Source organism: Macadamia integrifolia, chromosome 3 (genome assembly GCF_013358625.1).
Source record: "Macadamia integrifolia cultivar HAES 741 chromosome 3, SCU_Mint_v3, whole genome shotgun sequence".
NCBI classification, from domain to species: Eukaryota; Viridiplantae; Streptophyta; class Magnoliopsida; order Proteales; family Proteaceae; genus Macadamia; species Macadamia integrifolia.
In genome coordinates, this window is record NC_056559.1 from 14,243,110 (window position 1) to 14,249,483 (window position 6,374).

Below are 6,374 nucleotides of genomic sequence, written 5' to 3' on the forward strand. Positions count from 1 at the left end.
GGGTGGGTTTTAACTTTTAAGCCGCCTGCAAGAGCCTGAAGTGGGCATGACAGCTATGCATGGGCGTAGTGATTGTCAATATAGTAAAGTGCCTATTTAATCAGCCCATTTTGGATCAGGTGATCTTACGGACAGCTCATTCATTTTCGGAAGGAAAAAAGAAATCCATGATGGAAATGACAGCTATGCATGTAAGCTTTCAAAATTGGTCTATTCGCCTTTCCCAGAGAGGATTAATGACCATTGGAGAAAGATTCCGCTTGTCTTCGATTCTTCATTCTTTTAATCCAAAGGCTATGAATGCATGCTAGGGTTGCTTAAGAGCACGTGAGATCCTCGAACGTAAACATTCACGTAAGGGCCTATGACAGACGTGGATTCCACCAATTTTATGGATCAATACAACTAAGACACGGTAGAATCCATGTGTCTGTCAGAGGCTCGTACGAGAATGCTCTCGTACGAAGACCTGATCTGAACCCGGATTACTCAACCATGCAACCTATCGGATCCGAACAGATAGGAGGAGCTGCATCATCTTCTATCTCCCAACCTGAAACGAAGAAGGGAGAGGAGGAAAAAATCTTAAAATGAAGAAGAGACAAGAGATAAGGGAAGATGGAAACAATTTCTCGCAGTATCAGTCTTGGCTTGTCCAGCTTTTTCTTCTGCTGTTTAAGTGCTTTTCTCATCATTCCTCCTTGCCTTCAGATTTTGAACTTTCCCCTTTCAGGTCACTAATGTTGTCATTGGATCGAGCTTGTCTTGTAGATTGTCTGCTTGATAAGAGAAGCAATTATAGGTGTGCTGATGATATTTACTAGTGAGCTAAATAGCCCAGCAAAAGCCATGAGAGGGTGGAAAAGGGAAAAGGATAAAAAAGAGCAAATGGGAAAGAAAACAAACATATGATTGATCACAGAATGATGGTAGAAACCGATAAAAATTCAAAGCATTAAAGCTGGACATATTATAACATGCTTCAGCCCTAAAATTGTTTCTTTTCTTTTCTTTTTTTTTTTCCTTGGATTTTCCAAACAAAGCAAAGCAAATCAAAGCTTCCTTCTTCGTTTTGAGATTTTGTCCTCTTTCTTCCCTCCCTTCTTCCTCCATTATTCTTCGGATCAATGGTTTGAAGTCCTGGGCGGACTCTGATTCTGGACCGGCCAAGTCGACGGAGAAAGTGGTGTTCGATAGCAGGTTAAGGGAGGTGGTAAATGCGGCCTGACCAATGTCAACGGCTCGACCAATCTGGGCACTTTCACGAACATGAGTGAGGAGCTCCCGCACCTTCTGGCGCCGCACGGAATCGCTAGCATCGAGTCTATGTGCGGGGAAAATGTGATTGTTGCAGAGCTTGCGTAGATTTCGCCACTGGGAAGACGGAGGAAGCCAGGTTATGGATCCCTGGTTGTGGTTCAACGCACGAACCGCATCCACGACGGTTCGACCAGCGAGGGCCTGATCGTGGGTTTGGAGGACCTCTTTGGCTCTTGTGGCAGAGGAAGCAACGATGGTCGTCACGCGACCTAGCTGGAGAGTCATGAGTGGGCCATAGGTGGTAGCAAGTCGAGCCAGCGACTCGTTGGGTTTGTTACCGAGTTCGAAGAGGTTCCCAACGATGGGGAGAGGGACGGGGCCTGGTGGGAGCTGTTTTTTGCTCTTGCCAAGGATGAGGATGTACACCCATGCCCACAAACTCCACAGGACCAACAAGAGACCCAACACCACAGTGAAGTCCTTGTTATTCTCTCTCTGGTTTTTGCGCTTCTGCTAGTCTTATTCTTCATATGGTAAGCCTATAAATAGCATGCCTAAAGGAAATTAAAGGGAGTGGATGAATAAAAAATTAAAATAATTTTTAAGGTTTTGAAATGAAGTCGGTTCAAATTGTAGCGAACAGTTAGATACTGTAGACGAATTTCACAGAAAATCGTTGGTCATGGGTCCCACACGTCTGCTGCTTACCGGCGTAGTTACTCTCCTGCTACAAGGTAATGTCAGGAGACTCATCCAGATTCAATTCAGAGTATGGAATTTTTTTTTTTACAAGAAAAGAGTGCATGGTGAATCAGTTCGGATATATAAGAGTTTTTTTTTTGGTAAAACGTCCAAGGGTTCCTTACGAGAACATACAAGAACAAGGGTTCTTTTACGATCACCTGATTATACTAGTCAACTATCAACATCTGTCTTTTTTATTCTTAGATATATCTCTTTATCATTATAATAGTAGAAAATAGGACAAGTGTTAGTTGCTGACTGGTATGATCAGGTGATCATACGAGCAACGGATTCTATCTCTTCTCATACACAACAAAAACATCGTCTAACGATAGGGGTGTCAATCGGTCGGGCCAGGCTTGTCTCGATTGGGCTTAATCGGGGCATGACCACTTGAAAACCTTGCACCATGAACACATGTGTTAAGTAAATGAGCCTAGGTATGGGGGACATGGTACTGTTTATAGTCAAGCCGATCGATGTTGGACTTTAATTGGACTTCCTATTTAAGCCTAAACGGGCTCTAAACAGGCTTTAAACGTGCCTACCGTAAAATTCTATTCTTAACTAGATTGAGATTATGGTTGTTCATTTAAAAAAAAAAAAAAAAGATAAGATTATAACCATTACAACTTACAAAATGAAGTTTAATTAAATCAAATCCTATTACAAAACAAAGGGTAAGAAAGCTTAATTAGTTTCTTACTAATAGTCGTAAAATAGAAATTTTATGTAGTATTAAAGGGGTCAGGCTGGGTTGGGCTACGAGTTGATTCAAGTCGGGCATATAAATGTATCGGTTGGTCGGGTGCCTGACGAACTAGCTACCTACATCGTGAATGCCTATTTCAAATCCGATACATTTATTAATCAAGTCGATCTAGGTCGAGTTTATTGGTATGAGCGCAGAATTGACGCTCCTATCTAACGATACCGAAGAAGGGATGGAATTCAAGGGTAAAAAAAGATGAATTACTTTTCTTACCATCCGAGCTAGGAGGGTAGATACCCGTGGGATTCCTTTTTCTTTTTTATCAATTTTTTTTTATATATTTTTTCAAAATATATGGTTTATGCAACAATAATATCAGGGAAACGCGTGGGGTAGAAAAACTCAAGTTACGTGCCAAAGTTGCCAAATGCATATTTGATTTGAAAGGTGGTCACTGGGTCATAGATATGTATCGTTTCATGTCTCCTTCTTAACTTTTTTTGCATTGAATAAATTATGTTCAACGTCAGCACATCCAACAGATTGACAGATAAATGAAACTTTTCTTCTAAGCTTTGTACGTTTTTTTACTTGGTTTAAGGATTACTCTTTGTGCTGAGATATCCTGATCCACACCTAAAAGTTACTCGTTTCCCCAATATTGGTGATATCTTAACCACTAATAATTTTAGCACTTATGGAATATGGCCTGATTCTTTTCCACACTCAGATATGCTCAGATGTATTTATTTGTCATGAACAACCAAGAGAATGGTATACACTTAAATCTGGAAGACATGGTTGACCTGACGGCCTACTTGGACCTATCAACTGGAAATAGGATTTTTATTTTATCAATATTTTTTTATGAAAAATAAACAAAGAAAAAGCATTACCAATCAAGGATTTAGTTATTGGTATTTATAGTGGTATTGATATAGGTCTCAGTTGATACCTATATGATCTTGATTTGGGATCGACTGTATCAATTCGGATGGATCAATATTACCTTATTTTTTATACAAATAGGTTTTCCTAACAATTTTGCCCTTGATACCGATACAATAACCAATCCCAGATCAACTAGGTATCAAGATTGGTCTCAGTCGATATGATTAATTCGATACCAATACCTAAAACTATGCTACCAATATTTTGATTATCGCATTCCTATATTCCGATTTTAATTTTTCCCCCCATATGACGAGCAATGCTCTCAAGTTTTAGAAACAAAAAAAAAAAAAAAAAAAAAAAAAGCAAAAGAGAGTTCAACTTCTTCTTCTTCTTCTTCTTTTCTTTCTTTTTTTTTGAAAAAGAGAGTTCAGTAGCAGTGTTACTATTATTTACAGCCTAGCCAACTTCTCAATACACAACCTAACCTAAAAGGACTTCATCTTTATATTAATTCATCATTGATGAGTTCCTATTTTTTTTGGTAAGATCATTGATGAGTTCATGAAACGACTGTTTCCTAGTAATGATAAAATTGCAGCCAATGGGGCGGAGGTTGTCCGGGGTGGGGCAAGGGTTGTCAGGGATGTTTAGGGAGATAGGATCCACTGTTTGTAAGATCACTTGGTCGTACGAGTCAACATCCAACACTTATTCTTTTTTTTGCCATTACAAAGATAAAAAAGGGAATATTTGAAAACAGAAATGATAGATATTGAATGCTAACTCATACAATTCCTGATCCATTTTCGTGTTTGTTGTGTTTTGTAGTGTTGTGTTGTGTTGTGTTTATTTAAGAGACATAATGAGAGGGATGAGGCGGAGGTTGAGGAGAGGGGTGGGTTTTAACTTTTAAGCCTGCAAGTGCCTGAATTGGGCCAGCCCCCTTTTGGGCTGGATGGGCCTAGCAATTGTCAATATAACCAAGAGCCTATCTGATCCAGCCCATTAAGTACTTGATCAGATTTAGAATGTTAGATAGAGAGGATGTTAACATCGATCGGGGAAAACATGGAAATCCATAATGGGAATGACAACTGTGCATGTAAGCTTTCAAAGTTGGTCTAAAGGATTTGGCTCGTCTTCAATTCTTATTCAATTCTTTTTCAATTCCTTTCCTACAGGAAATTCATGTCCTATTATCATCCAATGGCTATGGATGCATGCTAGGGTTACTCGAGAGCACATGGGGTCCTTGAACGAAACATTTTCGTATGAACCCATAACAAACACGTGGATTCCGCTAATTTCATGAAACAATGCAATTAAGAGAGGGAGGCGGTGGGATCCATTGTGACTGTCACAGGTTCGTACAAAAACGTTTTCGTATGAGGACCTGATCCGAGTTACTAAACCATATGGCCAACCGGATCCGGAGGAATCTCTGTCTCCCATCCTGAAACGAAGAAGGGAGGGAAGTGTAGAAACGCAACCCTAAAACGATGCAGAAGATAATGGAAAAACAAAACAAACAATGCACACGGATTTTACGAGGTTCGGCAAGGTTGCCTACGTCCCCGGTGAGATGAGATCCTGCTTCACTATCAATGAAGAATAGGGTTACAGCGCTCGTCCTCACACCTCTCAGTATTGCTTGCATTACAGAGAAATTTTTTTTTGAAAAAGAGAGTTCAGTAGCAGTGTTACTATTATTTACAGCCTAGCCAACTTCTCAATACACAACCTAACCTAAAAGGACTTCATCTTTATATTAATTCATCATTGATGAGTTTCTATTTTTTTTGGTAAGATCATTGATGAGTTCATGAAACGACTCTTTCCTAGTAATGATAAAATTGCAGCCAATGGGGCGGAGGTTGTCCGGGGTGGGGTAAGGGTTGTCAGGGATGTTTAGGGAGATAGGATCCACTGTTTGTACGATCACTTGGTCGTACGAGTCAACATCTAACACCAATTCTTCCTTTTGCCATTACAAAGATAAAAAAGGGAATATTTGAAAACAGAAATGATAGATATTGAATGCTAACTCATACAATTCCTGATCCATTTTCGTGTTTGTTGTGTTTTGTAGTGTTGTGTTGTGTTGTGTTTATTTAAGAGACATAATGAGAGGGAAGAGGCAGAGGTTGAGGAGAGGGGTGGGTTTTAACTTTTAAGCCTGCAAGTGCCTGAATTGGGCCAGCCCCCTTTTGGGCTGGATGGGCCTAGCAATTCTCAATATAACCAAGAGCCTATCTGATCCAGCCCATTAAGTACTTGATCAGATTTAGAATGTTCGATAGAGAGGATGTTAACATCGATCGGGGAAAACATGGAAATCCATAATGGGAATGACAACTGTGCATGTATGTGCATGTAAGCTTTCAAAGTTGGTCTAAAGGATTTGGCTCGTCTTCAATTCTTATTCAATTTTTTTTCAATTCCTTTCCTACAGGAAATCCATGTCCTATTATCATCCAATGGCTATGGATGCATGCTAGGGTTACTCGAGAGCACATGGGGTCCTTGAACGAAACATTTTCGTATGAGCCTATAATAAACACGTGGATTCCGCTAATTTCATGAAACAATGCAATTAAGAGAGGGAGGCGGTGGGATCCACTGTGACTGTCACAGGTTCGTACAAAAACGTTCTCGTACGAGGACCTGATCCGAGTTACTAAACCATATGGCCAACCGGATCCGGAGGAATCTCTGTCTCCCATCCTGAAACGAAGAAGGGAGGGAAGAAGGTGGAGAAAATCTT